This window comes from Piliocolobus tephrosceles, chromosome 2 (genome assembly GCF_002776525.5).
Source record: "Piliocolobus tephrosceles isolate RC106 chromosome 2, ASM277652v3, whole genome shotgun sequence".
Classification (NCBI taxonomy): Eukaryota; Metazoa; Chordata; class Mammalia; order Primates; family Cercopithecidae; genus Piliocolobus; species Piliocolobus tephrosceles.
In genome coordinates this window covers 45,755,802-45,773,469 of record NC_045435.1, presented here as the reverse complement: position 1 = coordinate 45,773,469, position 17,668 = coordinate 45,755,802, and the positions used below count along the sequence as shown (strand labels likewise).

General features: G+C 39.4%; 1 protein-coding gene across 5 annotated transcripts in view; it reads left to right on the top strand.

The window, feature by feature from the left end:
- TMCC1 (transmembrane and coiled-coil domain family 1) overlaps positions 1–17,668 on the top strand; it is a 240,682-nt gene that overhangs the window by 47,629 nt on the left and 175,385 nt on the right. The window lies entirely within an intron of this gene.

Genomic DNA, 17,668 nt, shown 5'->3' with positions numbered 1-17,668 from the left:
GAAGGCCGGCAGAGTCCCCCGGTGGGGCTCTCGGACGGAGTTCCTGCAGTCCCGACATCCCGACAGGAGTGGGGCTGGGAAGTCCGCGTGGGACCCTGGCCGAGAGTGGCTTTTCTAGGAGTGGGAGGGCAATAGGCGGGGCACGAGCGTGTCGGGGGGCGTTCCGCAGGTGCGATCAGGTAAATCTTGGTCTCTTCGGATTGACGTCACCTGGCGCACGCCCAGTTGATCTGCACCTTCCCAGGCGCCAGCTGCATTTTGGCGCGCGCGGGAAAGGTTAGTGAAGAAGAACCCGGAAATGCGCCATCCTGCCTCCGTTCATCCAAACAATTACCAACACTAAACTTTCTGTTTTCCTTATAGTAGCCATCCGAATGTTTGTGGTTTATAATTTGATTAAAATATCATATCTGAATATTTTCTTATTCTTTCAATCTTTGAAAATTAAAATAGACTGAATTTTTGTTACATTGTCTTTAATAACTAAGTTGCTTGCCTTTTTACTAAGCAAATGTTTTTTTGAAGGGATTTATGTGATAGTCTTTTTCTTTTTACCCTGCTGGAAGTCTGATCCACTCAACTGATGGCTTTATTTTTCTTTCCTCAAAAGCTAGAACTAAGCCTATGGGAAGGAAAGGAGTATACACTGGAGCCAAAGGCTGGTGCTACCTAGGCCTGCGGGGTGTGCATATTCAGAAGCTGTGCAGTTGGTTGGCCTGGATCTGTCAAAACGTGTTTGGATAGCTCTGGCTGTGTACTGATTTATTTATGTGCTTCTGAGTAGTAACCCTGGGAATGAATACATTATGACTATTTGTTGGGAATAGGCCCCCCAAAATCTAGACATAAACTGGCCCCAAAACTGACCATAAACAAAATCTCTGCAGCACTGTACCATGTTTGTGATGACTGTAACGCTGTGTGGGAAGATTGTGGGTTTACTGGAAAGAGGGCAAGGAACACCTGGCCCACCCAGGGTGGAAAACCGCTTTAAGGCATTTTTAAATCACAAACAATAGCATGAGTGATCTGTGCCTTAAGGACATGCTCCTGCTGCAGATAACTAGCCCATCCCATCCCTTTATTTTGGCCCATCCCTTCATTTCCCATAAGGGATACTTTTAGTATAATATCTATAGAAACAATGATAATGACTGGGTTGCTGTTAATAAATACACGGGTAAATCTCTGTTCGGGGCTCTTAGCTCTGAAGGCTGTGAGACCCCTGATTTCCCACTTTACACCTCTATATTTCTGTGTGTGTGTTTTTAATTCCTCTAGCTCCGCTGGGTTAGGGTCTCCCCAAACAAGCTGGTCTCCGCAACTGTTGTTTGAAAAACTGTTGTATAGATTGCTGGGGAAGAAAAACTCAGAGAAGCCCCACTGTTGAACAGGTTGTAAATTTACTGGTTTAATCTTCTGTGGATGCGTTTCAGAGATTAAGCCTTTGCCTAATCTCAGCAAGCAAATTCTAATATTTTGGATGCAAGTTATTTCACAGAAGGGACTGTGTGGTAGGAAGAGAGAATGTGAAATTAAACACCTATGTCTTAGGTCTGGCATAGATAGATACTGTTAACATCAGTGTGTTGGGTATAAAATAATCTCTCTTCTGGTTTCAGGAAAGCATAGAGAAAAAGACTAAGATTCTTTTCTAATTTTTATTGACCCAGCTGAAATAGTATAATGTCTTGCATTTTTAAGGCACTTAACCATTTGTTTAGTTGAATTGTTTGAAAGGACGGAGGAGAATAGGACCTTCCATATTTGAACAGTATAGGCAGAAGAACATGAATTGATGGAGGTGGTAGTATCCTTCCACATTTTTTTTCTATCAGGATTTAGACTCCTACAGATTTTGTATCTTAAGAAAGAAATGCAGACATGTTGGTAAAATACTAAGAGTTTTCAAATGATACCTAATCTAAATGTTAATTGAAATAGAATTCACAACAAACCTGCTCATGTAATCCTGAACCTAAAATAAAAGTTTAAAATAAATTTATGCATAAAAAGTAAAAAACAGAAAGAATATATTTTATAATCTTGAATTAAATGTAATCCCCTTCAGTGGATGCACACACATACATATATACTATGTATATACATATATACTGTGTATATATGTATGTGTGTATGTATGTGTGCGTGTATGTAGAGATACCTTTTTTTTTTTGTTTTTGAGACAGGGTCTTGCTTTGTCACCCAGGCTGAAATGCAGTGGCGTGATCTTGGCTCACTGCAAGCTCTGCCTCCTGAGTTCATGCCATTCTCCTGCCTCAGCCTCCTATGAGTAGCTGGGACTACAGGTGCCTACCGCCACCCCTGGCTAATTTTTTGTATTATTTTAGTTGAGACAGGGTTTCACCTTGTTAGCCAGGATGGTCTCGATCTCCTGACCTCGTGATCCTCCCGCCTCGGCCTCCCAAAGTGCTGGGATTACAGGTGTGAGCCACTGTGCCCGGCTCAGATCCTTTTTTTTTTTTTTTTTTTTTTTTTTTTTGAGAAAGAGTCTTGCTCTGTTGCCCAGGTTGGAGTGCAGTGGTGCGATCTCTGCTCACTGCACCATCTGCCTCCTGGGTACAAGCGATTCTCATGCCTCAGCCTCCCAAGTAGCTGAGATTACAGGCAAGAGCTACCACACCCAGCTTTTTGTATTTTTAGTAGAGGTGGGGTTTCATCATGTTGGCCAAGCTGGTCTCGAACTCCGGACCTCGGGTGATCTGCCTACCTGGGCCTCCCAAAGTGTTGGGATTACAGGTGTGAGCCACTGCATCCAGCCAATGTAGATATACTTACAAATAAGTGCACTAGTCTAATCCTTATTAAATCTTGCTCTGTTAAATTTACTTTATGATCATGATGTGATACATGTTGAATAGTAGTAGTAGCAGTAAGAAAAAGTTAAAAGTAGCTCTTAGTATTCTTTTGTGCCAGGTTGTATATTAAGTGCCTTCCATGTATATATTGTGTCATTTGTTCTTTACAGTAAGATTATAGAATGGGCAATACTTTTATCTCCATTTTGGAAATCGAGTAATTTATTCAAGGACTGACGATTAGTAGAGGAGCGAGCCATAGTAGCAGAATGTTTCTATGATGTAGGAAGTCAGGTCATAAGAGGAATGAAGGTAGGGGAGGATTAGATTTGAAGAGAGTTAAGTGTGAAATAGTCCTTCATGAGAATGTGGGAGTGAATAGACTAGAGAAACATAGATTACAGAATAGAATCAAGTGCTCATTTGAGGTTAGTGGACATGAATTTAAAGTTTCATTGGTTGGTACAGATTTGTGTATTTTCTTGTACTTTCAACTGTACAGTGTACTTTCAACTGTAAGGGTTCAGGTATGGGATCAGAGTTAGATTGGCAGGATTGGGTTTTGCCAATTGTTTGAGGAAAGGAGAAGGCCAAGGAAGCTAAGGGTGTGCAAGGGAATGTTTATAATGATGGTTCATATAATCTAAGCTAGGGGACTTATTTTAGGAGAAGGGGTTAAATAGAATGGAAGTGGAGTTACTTTTATCCTGTATATATTCACTGTTTTCAACAGATGGTCCTAGAACAATTGGAGATTCATAAGCACACAAAGAACCTCAACCCTTACCTCACACCAGACACAAAAATTAACTTCAAATAAATCATAGTCCTAACTTGAAGAGCTAAAACCATACAACACCAGAAAGTTTTTGTCAGAAAGAAAATAGAGGAGAAAATCTTAGTGACCTTGGGGTAGGCAAAGATTTCTTAAGACACAAAAAGCATGAAGTATGAAGGAAAAAAAAATCACTAAATTGGATTTCATCAAAATTAAAAACTTTTAATCTTTGAAAGATACCTTTAAGAAAATGAAAAAGTAGGCCTTGGACTGGGAGAAAATATTTGCAGAACATATATCTGACAGAGGATGTGTATCTAGAAGATATAAAGAATTGTAACTCAAGAATAGAAAGACAACCCCATAAGAAAAGGGGAAAACAATTTGAATAAAGTTCATCAAAGAATATAAATGGCAAATAAGCTCATGAAAAGATGCTCAAAGTTATAAGTCATTAGGGAAATACAAATTTAAACCATAATGAGATACCACTGCATGCTCCCTAGAATGGCTGTAATGAATAGGATTAGTCACATGGTGACAAGAATGGAGGAGCATCTGGAACTCTCATACACTGAGGATAGGAATGTGAAATGGATCAACTACTTTGGAAGACAATTGGGCAGTTTCTTTCAGAGTAAATGTGAAGATGCCATACGATTCATCCATTCCATTTCTAATTATTTAAGAAAAATGAAATTGTATATCCACAAAAAAGACTTGTACACAAACATTCACAGCCGCTTTATTGGTAATAGCTACGAACTGTAAACAGCTCACATATCCGTCAAGTGTATGGATAAACAAATTTGGTGTATTTATACAATGGAATACTACTCGGCAATAAAAAGAACAGTTGATACTGTCAACAACCTAGATGGATCTCAAAATAATTTGGTTTAATGAATGAAGCCAAACTTAAGAAGAGTACATTGTATGTACTTGGAGAACTAATTTCTTGCAATAGATTTCTAAGCACTATTAGGAGCATATGACTTAAACAATTTTTAAAAGTCAGGGAGTAAGTATGCTTAAATAAAATACAACCTGTGAAACAAATTTCTGAATTATTATCACTTCACTGGACACTAACTTGACCATATTTCTGACTTTAATGTAACTCTCTCTTATTCTTTAGTCACATATTTGCTTGCTCATTGGTTCACGTAACATTTATTCAGCATCTGTTTGAGCCAAGGCACTGTAACTACCTGTTTTTTTTTTTTTTTTAATTTACCATACTTTTGTAAGGTCCTTTTTCTTTGGCTGCTTCTCATTACAGTAAACATAGGAAGTTTAATAAAACAATTTTCATGACTGAGGAGAGAGCATTCTGTTTTCAAAATTATGTATGTGTGAATGAATGAACGACAGGATCTTGCTGTGTTACCCAGGACGAGGTACAGTTGTGTGATCATAGTTCATTGCAGGCCAGAACTCCTGGGCTCAAGCGATCCTCCTGCCTTTTTTTTTTTTTTTTCTTTTTCTTTTTTTTTAGTAGAGATTGAGGTCTTGCTGTGTTGCACAGGATGGTCTTGAACTCCTGGGCTCAAGTGATCCTCCTGCCTCAGCGTCCCAAAGTGCTGGGATTATAGGCATGAGCCATTATGCCTGGCCAGCATTCTTCAAAGTAGTAAATGTCTACCAAACTTGATTTTATCTTTCTTATTTTTGTTTTAACTCTTGGGTTTCCGTCTACTGGGTTAGTAATGTCTTATAAAACAAAGAGGTCAAGAGAAAGATTTGTTTTGAGTGTGAATGACTGGTTGGTAAAAGATGTTGCTAAATCACAAATTCCCTTAGTAGGTGGTTGGAAAAATGTTGCTCCTTATAAAATAGAAGCACAAGAAAGAAATAACTAAGAATAGAACTGTTGAATAAATTTTCAGTGTAGCAAAGCATAAAGTATGTATTACCTTCAAAACCATTTCAAATGACCTACAGTGAAGGAGAAAGCATAAATTGGATATGTTTTTAAAATCTGAAAAACATGGCTAAGGCTTCACTTCTATAAATAGTGTAATCATAGCTCCCTGCAGCCTCTATCTCCTGGGTTCAATGGATCCTCCCACCTCAGCCTCCTGAGAAGCTGGGACAACAGGCATATGCCACTATGCCCAGCTGAAGTGATCCGCCTGCCTTGGCCTCCCAAAGTGCTGGGATTATAGCAGTGAGTCACCATGCCCAGCCCAAAAGAGAATTTTTCCCCCAACTCCTTTTGGCTGCCAAATACTAAAGTATTTGTGAGACTCTGACCTTTTTTTTTTTCCCCCACATATCTCACATGATGTTTGATGTTTTTCTTTTTCTTTTTTTTCTTTTTCTTTTTTTGAGACAGAGTCTCACTTCATTGCCCAGGTTGAAGTGCAGTGATGTGATCACGGCTCGCTGCAGCCTGTACCTCTCCAGCTCAAACAATCCTCGCACCTCAGCCTCTTGAGCAGCTGGCACCACAGGTGCGTGCCACTACACCTGGCCACTTAAAAATTTGTTTTTTGTAAAGACAGGGTGTCCCTATGTTGTCCAGACTGGTCTTGACGTGATATTTTTCTATTGGGGGTGAGTTTAGGTGGAATTTCACGGTATTTTACCTGATACTTCATGACTCTTGCCATCGCAGACACTTAGGCTCTTTGGGGACATTCTATTATCAACTCCTGAAGTTGTCACAACCCTTGTCTGACGTACTTCTACATCAGTTAGGGTTAACTAAATTGTCTAATGCAGTGTGTTGCAGTTTCATGCTGCCTCTTTCCTTCTCTCCATTGGTTATTAACTATTTGTTTTGATAGTGTATATCTGATTTATATACTTCAGTTATAGTATTTATTTATGTATCTTTATTTCAAAAAGCATTTGAAAATTATAGACTTCTGAGGAAAGCTGGATACCTTCATTTTGAGATAAGTAATTACTCATGGGAGTAAAAAAGTAATATTCAGGGTAGTTGGGAATGTCTGTAGACATGGAGATATTTATAGATTATTTGTACTTTTCCCTCAGAATATCTAACCCCTTTCTTCCTTTTTTTCTTCTGTTGATTGCTCAAGTGGCTTGCTATTGGTTCATATTTAAAATCCTCATCTATATAAATTATGATACTTCAGGCCTGGCCCATATGGAAGTAGTTCTAGCACTGTGTGTGTGTGTGTGTGTGTGTGTGAGTGTGACAGGGTCTTGCTCTGTCGCCCAGGCTGGAGTGCAGTGGTGTGATCTCACCTCACTGCAACCACCACCACCTGGGCTCTAGCAATCCTCCTCAGCCTCCTGAGTAGCTGGGACTACAGGGATACACCACCATACTCACCTAATTTTTGTATTTTTTTGTAGAGACAAGGTTTCACCATGTTGCCCTGGCTGAACATTCTTTTTTTTTTTTTTTTTTTTTTCTGAGACCGAGTCTTGCTCTGTCGCCCAGACTGGAGTGCAGTGGCGTGATCTCAGACCCCTTTGTTATTCCAAAGAAATATCCTGTTCCTTTTCGAAAATGAAATTTAAAAGGCTCACTGCAAGTTTTGCCTCCCGGGTTCACGCCATTCTGCTGCCTCAGCCTCCCGAGTAGCTGGGACTACAGGCGCCCACCACCACGCCCGGCTAATTTTTTGTATTTTTAGTAGAGATGGGGTTTCACTGTGTTAGCCAAGATGGTCTTAATCTCCTGACCTCATGATCCGCCCACCTTGGCCTCCCAAAGTGCTGGGATTACAGGCGTGAGCCACTGTGCTCGGCCTGAACATTCTTTTTTTTTGGAGACTGAGTCTTGCTCTGTTGCCCAGGCTGGAGTGCAGTGGCCGGATCTCAGCTCACTGCAAGCTCCGCCTCCCGGGTTTACACCATTCTCCTGCCTCAGCCTCCGGAGTAGCTGGGACTACAGGCGCCCGCCACCTCGCCCGGCTAGTTTTTTGTATTTTTAGTAGAGACGGAGTTTCACCGTGTTAGCCAGGATGGTCTCGATCTCCTGACCTCGTGATCCGCCCGTCTCGGCCTCCCAAAGTGCTGGGGCCTGAACATTCTTAATAGGCTGGGATTCATAATCTAGCTTTGCTCTTCAGACAGATTGTCCTCTAGATATGTTGAGCCTTATAGACATCCTTTCCCTCTTTCACCTTTTAAATTTCATTTTCGAAAAGGAACAGGATATTTCTTTGGAATAACAAAGGGATCTAATTTTTGGGTCACAGGTACCATCAAAGAAGGAAGTATTTTGAGAATGAAGAGCTTTAATTCTTACTAGTTCAGCAGTTAAGTTAGAAAACTAAAATAAAGGATTCAGTTCTCCATCAGCTGCCTGCCTAGACCAGATTTTGGATTTCAGATCAAAAGATGCAGACCACGAATAGTGTTAGAATCAAGGCAGAATGACCTAGCACCTTTCTTGCGGTTACCCTTCAGGAATGGTGAGGGAAGATGGGAGAGGCAGGGAAGACAAGGCAAAAACTACCACTGCAAACTCGGGATTTAATTTGTATGTTCCTGAAAACAAAGGTAAGGAAAAAAAAAAAAACACCTAATGTTGGGCATTGTTAGAATTTATTCCTGCATATGTATCATATACCTAGGATTTGTAGGTTTCAAACATTTAATTATTTTTCCCAGTTTTACCCAAAAGACCCCCGTCTGTGTGGATGCCAGATGGAAGACTAGTCCACACTTTGTACGTTTCTTTCTGTATCTCCATTCACTCCTGAAATCATGGCAGTGTTTTTCCACCTATAATATTATTCTTTCTAGATTTTTTAGCTTTTTATACATTGCTAGATTTTGTGGATTATTGGTAGATATCCTTATTAAGCTAAGGGAGTTCCTGTCTGTCTTAGTTTGTTGGGAGTATTTATCGTAAATAGGTATTGGAATAGTCTAATGCATTTTCTGCATTTATTATGATCACATGATTTTCTTATTTAGTTTGTTAATATGGTGAAGTGCATTGATTTTTGAATGCGAACCAGCCCTGCATCCCTGGGATAAACCCTACTTAGCCTGGATGCATTATATTTTTATATAATGCTATATTTGATTTGCTAATATTCTGTTAAAGGTTTTTGCATATATGTTCATTAGAGATACTGGTCTGCATGCAGAGTGTTTTTTTTTTTTTTTTTTTTTTGGTGCTGTCTGTTTTGTTTTGGTATTAGAGTAATGTTAGTCTCATAAAATGAGTTGGGAAATATTCCTTTCTCTTTTTTGCAAGAGAGAGTAGAATTGTTATTATTTCTTATTTAAATGGTTGGTAGAATTAACCATTAAAACCATCTGGGTCTGGAGTTTTCCTTTTTGGGAAGTTTTGAACTACAAATTCACTTTCTTCAATAGAGTTATTTAGATATCTGTTTTTACTTCTATATTTTTTGTAGTTCATGTCATATTTCAAGGAATTGGTTTATTTTATCTAAACTATCAAATTTAGGGTCATAGAGGTGTTTGTAATATCTTTTATTATTCTTTTAACATCTGTTGGATCAGTATTGATGTCCTTTCTCCTTCATTCCTGATATTGGTAATTTATGTCTTTGTTTATTTCTTGGATAGCCTGGCTATAAGTTCATCAATTTTATCAATCTTTTCAAAGAACCAGCTTTTGCTTTCATTGGTTTTTCTACATTGTGTTTCTCTTGTCAGTTTTGTTGATTTCTGCTCTAATTTTTATAATTTTTTTCCTTCTCTTTTAGTTTTAATTTGTTCTTTTTTCACTGTGCCAAGGTAGAAGCCTAGGTTATTGGTTTTAGGTCTTCTTTTATAATATAAGATGTAATTAAGACTATACATTTTCCTCTAAGTGCTATTTTAGCTGCATCACATAAATTTTGGTAATGTTGTATTTTTGTTTACTTTGCAAGTATTTTTTAAGGTAGATAAACTTCCTTTCTGCTTCCTGCTGTACTTGCAACTATTTTTAAAATTTCCTTTTGACCTCATCTTTTAATCATGGGTTATTTAGAAATGTATTGTTTAATATCCACATATTTGGAGGGACTTTCCTAATATATTTTGTTATTGATTTTAGTTTTATTCTATTATGGTCTGGGAATGTACTTTGTATTATTTTTATTTTTATTTATTTTGAAGGTTTCTTTTATGGCACAGAATATGGTATATCTTTGTGAATGTTCTGTGTGTACTTGAAAAGAATGTATATTCAGCTTTTGTTCAGTGGAGTGCACTACAAATGTCACCCAAGTCAAATTAGGTGATAGTGCTGAACTGTTGAGGTCACGTCTACTTGCTTACTTGTGTGTGTGTGTGTGTGTGTGTGTGTGTGTGTGTGTGTGTGTTTGTTTTGTTTTTTTTTTTTAGACAAAGTCTCACTCTATCACCCAGGCTGGAATGCAGCAGCACGATATCTGCTCACTGCAACCTCTACCTCCCAAGTTCCAGTGATTCCCGCACCTCAGTCTCCTGAGTAGCTGGGACTACAGGTGCATGCCACCAAACCCAGCTAATTTTGGTAGTTTTGGTAGCGACAGGGTTTTGCCATGTAGGCCAGGCTGGTCTTGAACTCCTAGCCTGAGGTAATCTGCCCACCCCAACCTCCTAAAGTGCTGGGATTACTGTGGTGAGCCACTGTGCCTGGCCAATCTGTTTACTTGGTTTATCAGTTACTGAGGGTTAACGGTTAAAAGTCTACTACTATAATTGTAGATTTGTCTTTATTTTCTGTCATATCTATCAGTTTTGCCTCATGTATTTTGAAGCTTTGTTTTAAGGTACATACAAATTTAGAATTGTTATGTCTTCTTAGAGAATCGACCCTATTATCATAATGCCCCTTTTATTAGTTAGTTTTCACATGGCTATAACGAACTACCTGAGACTGGGTAATCTATAAAGAAAAGAGGTTTAATTGACTCAAAGTGCCACATGGCTGGGGAGGCCTCAGGAAACTTACAATCATGGCAGAAGGGGAAGCAAGGCATGTCTTACATGGTGGCAGGAGTGGGGGCAGAACTGCCACACACCGTAAAACCATCAGATCTTGTGAGAACTCACTATCACAAGAACAGCATGGTGGAAGCCACCGCCATAATTCAGTTACCTCACACCAGGTTCCTCCCTTGATATGTGGGGATTGTAATTCGAGATGAGGTTTGGGTGGGGATACAGAGGCAGCCAAACCATTTCATTCCACCTGTAGACCCTTCCAAATCTCATGACCGTCTCACACTTCAAAACACAATCATGCCTTCTCAACAGTTCCCGAAAGTCTTAACGCATTCCAGCATTAACCTCAAAGTCCAAGTCCAAAGTCTAGCTGAAACAAGGCAAGTCCCTTTCACTTATGAACCTGTAAAATAAAAAGTTAGTTACTAATAAGATACAGTGGGGTTACAGGCATTGGGTAAATGCCACCTTTGCAAAAGGGAGAAATTGGCCAAAGTGAAGGGGCTGCAAAGCCCCATGCAAGTCTGAAACCCAGCAGGGCAACCTTTAAATCTTAAAACTCCAAAATAATCTCCTTTGACACCATGTCTCACATCCAGGGCTTGCTGATGCAAGAGGTGAGCTCCCAAGGCCTTAGGCAGCTCCGCCTCTCTGGCTCTGCAGGGTCTATCCCCTGCAGCTGCTTTCACTGGCTAGTGTTGAGTTCTTATGGCTTTTCCAAATGCACGGTGTAAGCTGTTGGTGGATCTACCATTTTGGGGTCTGGAGGATGGTGGTCCTCTTCTCACAGCTCCACTAGGCAGTGTCCCAGTGGGGACTCTGTGTAGGGGGTCCAATCCCACATTTCCTCTCTGCACTGTTCTAGTAGAGGTTCTCCATGAGGGCTCTGCTCCTGCAGCAGACTTCTGCCTGGACATCCAGACATTTCCATATATCCTCTGCAATCTAGGTGGAGGTTCCCAAACCTCAATTCTTCTGTGTATCTGCAGACCCAGTACCACATGGAAGTGGCCAGGGCTTGGGGCTTGCACCCTCTGAAGCAATGGCCTGAGCTATATGTTGGCCCCTTTTATCTACAGCTGGAGCTGGAGCAGCTGGGAGACAGGAGGCCATGTCCTGAGGCTGCACAGAGCAGCAGGGCCCTGGGCCCTACCCAGGAAACCATTTTTCACTCCCTGGCCTCTGGACCTATGATGGGAGGGTCTGCTATGAAGATCTCAGAAATGCCCTGGAGACATTTTCCACATTGTCTTGGAGAATAACATTGGGCTCCTCTTTACTTATGCAAATTTCTGTAGCCAGCAGCTTGAATTTCTCCCCCAGAAAATGGGTTTTTCTTTTCTACTAGGTGGTAAGGCTGCAAATTTTCCAAACTTTTATGCTCTGCTTCTCTTTTCAACGTAAGTTCCAATTTCAGACTATCTCTTTGTGAACGCGTATGACAGTATGCTTTCATTATTATGATTCTTTTTTTGAGATGGAGTCTCACTCTGTTGCCCAGGCTGGAGTGCAGTGGCACGATCTTGGCTCACTGCGACCTCTGCCTCCCGGTTCAAGTGATTCTCCTGCCTCAGCCTCCCGAGCTGGGACTACAGGTGTATGCCACCATGCCCAGCTAATTTTTGTATTTTTAGTAGAAACGGGGTTTCACCATGTTGGCCAGATTGGTTTCGAACTTCTGACATCAGGTGATCCACCTGCCTTGGCCTCCCAAAGTGCTGGATTACAGGCATGAGCCACCATGCCCAGCCCCCTTTTTTGGTATTGTTTGGCATTTTCAGTTTTGTTTTTTTTTTCTTTTTCTTTTCTTTTTTTATTTTTGAGACAGGGTCTTGCCCTGTCATCCAGACTGCAATGCAGTGGCACTCTCACGGCTCTCTGCAGCTGCGACCTCCAGGGCCCAAGCAGTCCTCTCACCTCAGCTTCTCAAGTAGCTGAGATCACAGGCATGTGCCATGATTCCCGGCTGATTTTTTAGTTTATTTTTAGGGACGAGGTCTCCCTGTGCTGCCCAGGCTGGTCTCCTGGGCTCAAGCCGTCCTCCCGCCTTAGCCTTCCAAAGTGCTGGGATTATAGGCATGAGGCACCATGCCCAGCCTGTTTTCAGAGTTTCTTATTCTTACTCTGTAGTTTAGTGTCTTATCACTAATTTTGGTAAATTCTTGGCCATTCAAATGTTTCTTCTCTATTGTCTCTTCTGGACTTCTCCCACAGCTGTTGTATGTTCTCCAGGAAAGAAAATCTCTTTCCTCTATATTTCAGTTTGGGTAGTTTCTACTAGCCTATTTTCAAGTTTACTGATTCTTTTTTCAGCTGTTTCAAGTCTACTGATAAGCCTCTCAAAGCCATTTGTCATTACTATATCTTTATTTCTAATTTGGTTTCCACTCGATTTTTTATAATTTTCATTTCTCTCTGTGAAATTACCTGTCTGATCTCATATGTTGTCTACCTCTTCCATTAGAGTTTTTACTATATTAATCATGTTTTAAATTTACTATCTTGTAGTTCCACAATTTATGTCATACATGGGTCTTGCTCTGATAATTGCTTTGTCCCTTTGGGCTGTGTTTTTATTACTGCCTTTGCCATGCTTCATAATTTTTGTTTAAAGCTGAATGTGCTGTATATGACAGGAGATACTGAGGTATATACTTGATATGCTTATAGAAGACTGCTAGTTTCCTGCAAGTCCTTTAGGGTGGAGATTTGTGTTAATCTGTTCAGGCATTGGTCTGTGTTTGATGTTTATTATTGCTATGGTTACTGGAGTTGACATTTGTTGTTGCCATGGGAACGAGAGGCTTCAAATTTTCCCAGTAATACCTTGTTCTTGTTTTCCTGCTTGGCTTTGGGTTTTCCCTTTGTGCTGTTTCTCCGTGAGAGTCTGAGTCTTGCAGCTCTCTCAGGTGTATTCCATTGTTTTTACTCAAAGCCTATTAGTAAGGTAGTGGAGGGTGAGGGGAGTTCTGTGATGTTCTGGTTAAGCCTTAGATTTATGCAGATAGTAGAACCTGGGTCTAGGGGATGTGGCCTTCACAAGACTATTCCCTTCTTTTTCTCAACTGCTATGGGTATTCAATAGTATCATCAAGCTGAGGTTTTTTTCAGCTCTTTCCTGCTGCATTAGGGCTATTGCTGTTTTAGAGAAACAGTGAAGATGGATAGGGGTGAAAATTGGGTATCAGCCTCCTTTCTTTCCTCCAGCTGTAGTGGGATTCCACCAGAAATTGCTCCTTACTGATTAAGCCTTTTGTTCCACAGGGAGATAAGGGAAATAGACTGGTTTAGCATTGTTGCTTGCTCTTCCCTCCTTAGTTCCACGGGGGTGGAGATGGAGGAGCTTTCTCGACTTTCTCCCTGCTTCCCCCTGCATTAGGGAGCCTTTTGAGGTTCCTGGAGGAAAAGCCCACAAGCAGATGGGAACTATCCTATGATTGCAGCCCTTGAGGACTTCACACTCTGATCCTAACCTACATTCAGTCTTCAGAGTTTGTCAGAATGTTTGGTTTAATCTTCCTATCTGCACTGGGATTCTTCCATGCTCTTGGGACTGTTTCCTTTGGTCAGAGACGAGGCTTTTAGGTGCCTGTCTAGCCTTAGCTGTTGCTTCATCACTGTTGTATTGCCTAGAGGCTGGGATAGCGGTAAACAAAAAAGAAAAGGAGGAAAAAGTGATTTCCTCCCAGCTCTTTTTGAACCTCAGGAATACACATTGTGGTCAGAGAATATACTGTGTATCATTTAAGTTTTTTTAAATTTGTGAGACTTGCCTTAGGGCTCAACATATGGTCAATTTTTGTAAATGATTTCTTTCTGCTTGAAAGAACATCTATTTTGTAATTATTGAGCGCTGTGTCATATTAATATCTATTTAGATCCAGTTTGTTCATGCTATTCAAATCTGTATTTCTACCCTCTCCCTTTATTTGAGTCATTTGTTCTATCACCTACTGAGAAGAATACAAAATTTATTATGATTATGGATTTTTTCTCCCATTTCTTTTTATAATTCTGGTAAGTTTTACTTTATATATTTGGAGGCTATTTTATTACATGCATACAAATTTAAAATTGTTGTATCTTCCTGATAAATTATACCTTTATAGGTATTAATGCTTTTGTGCATTTAGTCTACTTTGAATACAATTAATACAGCTAGAGCAGCTGCATTTCAGTTTGTTAGTATGACTTTTTCCCATACTTTCAACTATTTTCTGTAATTTCAAGTGTAATTTTTGATTAATTTAAAAAAATACTAATTTTTGTCTTCTGGTCCAGTTGCATTTAATGTAATTACTGAGTTATTTGAATTTACATTTGACATCTTACATTTTGCTTCTTACATGTTTTATTTGTTCTGTAATCTTGTTTTCTCTTCTTTTTTGGATTTGAGTATTTTAATTATTTCTGCTTTCTATTTAGTGTGTTTGTTCTCCCTCCAGAGCAACATTAGTTACCAGTTAACCAGTCCACCATTCCAGAATGAAATAGTCTGTGCATATACAGTATGTACTCCTTTAAAAGTAGTAGCATGATATATACATGGTTCTGCACTTTAGATTTTTTAAATAAATAGACTTTTAAAAAACATATTGCAGTTTGCTTGCTGTTTTTACACTCTTGGACAGTACAAGATCCTTGGAACCCTGTGACTCCAAGTATATGCTCTGATTTTGTATTTTTATTCTTTATACATTTGAAACCTCATCACACGTTATTAATGCTTTAATAATTCAATGTTGTTTGATATCTCTCTCTTTCTGGATTCTAAAACAGTATCTGTCTCCTTGGTGATGGGTTGCTGGGTGGGGCTGGTTCAGCTAGATAATTATTTAGGAAAAACTAAGAATATGCTAACAGATGGAAAAAGCCTCTGTCATTAAAATATATATATATATATGAATGAGAGAAACTGTGACTGATTTTTTAAAATTATGTTTGAAAAAGAAAAACTTATTGACAGCATGAAAACACAGCCATGAATAGGAAACAGTGGTCATAATAAGATCTTCACTAAGGACCTTAGGAAAAAGGATTTCAAGAGGATCAAAGGAGAGAGAGAGAAGCTTTCTTGGGTAGTTAAAACATTTCCATTTTATTGTGGCATAAATGAGGTGCAAAAGAAAGGAAAACTGAAATTTCACAGTTGTAACATCTTCGGCCAGGGTGATGAGAGAGTAGAGAAATATTTAAGCAGGTCTAAAGGAATAAGGGACAACTTACCAAGGCTGGATGCAAGGAAATAGCTGTCACACAGTCTAGAGGAGCCCATAGGGTTTGCTAAAAGGCAACACATTTCTTTGGAGCTAAATGAAGTATGGATGACATTTTATTGTTGTTGAAATAAGATGCAGGAGGATGAATTGTACTTTTAAGTAATACATTTCCAGCTGAGAACTGTAAATACTCGTTTTATCAGATGCTTTTTTAACATCTGTTACAGTGGTATGAGGAATTCCTGTTGACTCTTCAGTACTTTGTGTGCTCATTCCTTTCCATTTACTTTTTTATGACCCATTCCCAGCCATACCAATGGGCTCAGCTCTTCCTTGTCATCTTTTTCTAAATTATTATAAGTTCCTTACCTAATTTCTCTGATTATCATCTTTTCCTCCTCTCATGCATCTTATATGATTGTTAGGCCTAAAACATGTCTTATATCCTGGAAATCCTATAGTGGCTCTTTATTTTCTGTTAAATCAAGTCAAAATTTTAGTCAGTAGACCTGTTTTGGCCTTAGGTTTTTCAACTGTAAATTGGTTGGTTTCAACAACCCCCTTATCTTTTGGGTTGTTGTGAGGATTAGAGTTGATATTCACCTGAGTGCAGTTTAATGCAATTTAATATAAATATTCAATAATTACCTAACATTTGAAGCCCTCTTTAACTTCCCAGGCTTACCCATTTAATCTTATTTTCCCTATTCAGAAATGTGTATCCACCAGTATGGTCCATCTGACCTCTTTACAGTATGCCCAAACATACTGTTTACTGCCTGCTGGCTAAAGGTGTTGGCCCACATCTTTGTGCTTATTCATCCATCTTCTCATCCTTCAGAGCTCAGTAAAAGCTGCTGCTTTTTTCATCAAACTTTCCCAAACAAATCCAATTCTAACTGATCTTCCTGACTTCTAATGGTAACTGCAGTCTTTCTTACACACTTCACCACTTGTGTAGTTTTGTGCTGTTTTCTGTATGTTTCATGTATGGACGTTTTATTTTCTGTCCTAGATTGTGAATTCCTTGAGGGCAAGGTCATATGCTTTATTTGGTCTGTATAATGCTAGGTCCATGGCAGATGTCTCAAAAATACTTGTCTAATTAAGTTGCTTCTCTGGTAATACCTGTCAGAAGCAAGTGTTCCAGGAAAAATTTAATTTGATGCTTCCAATTCTTAGTTGTACGTGGTGGCTCTGGTTCGTAATTTAAAAAATTTAATGAATACTGAAGGTTAGCCAAAAAGTAAAAATAAATAGAAATAATAAAAACTTTTTTTTGGTAGAGACATGGGGTCTTGCTGTGTTGCCCAAGCTGGTCTTTGAACTCCTGGCCTCAAATGAGCCTTCTTGCCTTGGCCTCTCAAAGTGCTGGGATTACAGGTGTGAATCACTCTGCATTGCCAAGATGTGTGTTTTTTTGTTGTTGTTGTTGTTGTTTTAAAATTGAGACAGGGTCTTGCTTTTGCTCCCAGGCTAGAGGGCAATGGTGCAACCATAGCTCACTGTAACCTCCAGTTCCTGGGCTCAAGACGTCCTCTTGCCTCAGTCTCCCAAGTAGCTGGGACAGGTGTGCACTATCACACCTGGCTAATCTTTAAAAATTGTTTTAGAGATGGGCTGTCACTGTTACCCAGGCTGATCTCAAATTCCTGGGCTCAGATGATCTTCCTGCCTCGGAATGCTGGGATTACAGGCATGAACCATTATGCCTGGCCTAAGATAGGATTTTTAGAATTGCCTTTGAATAGAGAATGGCAGATGCAGAATAGGAAACTACTTGAAAAAAAATTTACTTATAAAATTGTGGTGTTTTCATGTACCTGTTTTATATTTCATGTTACTTTAAGATTAGAATTAATGGAATATCCATTCCTTATTCAGTATGATAGTGTTAAAATATTTATTGCTTCTTAAAATATTTGCCACTTTAAGTGCTAAGTTAATATTTTTTCCAGAATACTTTCTTTCTT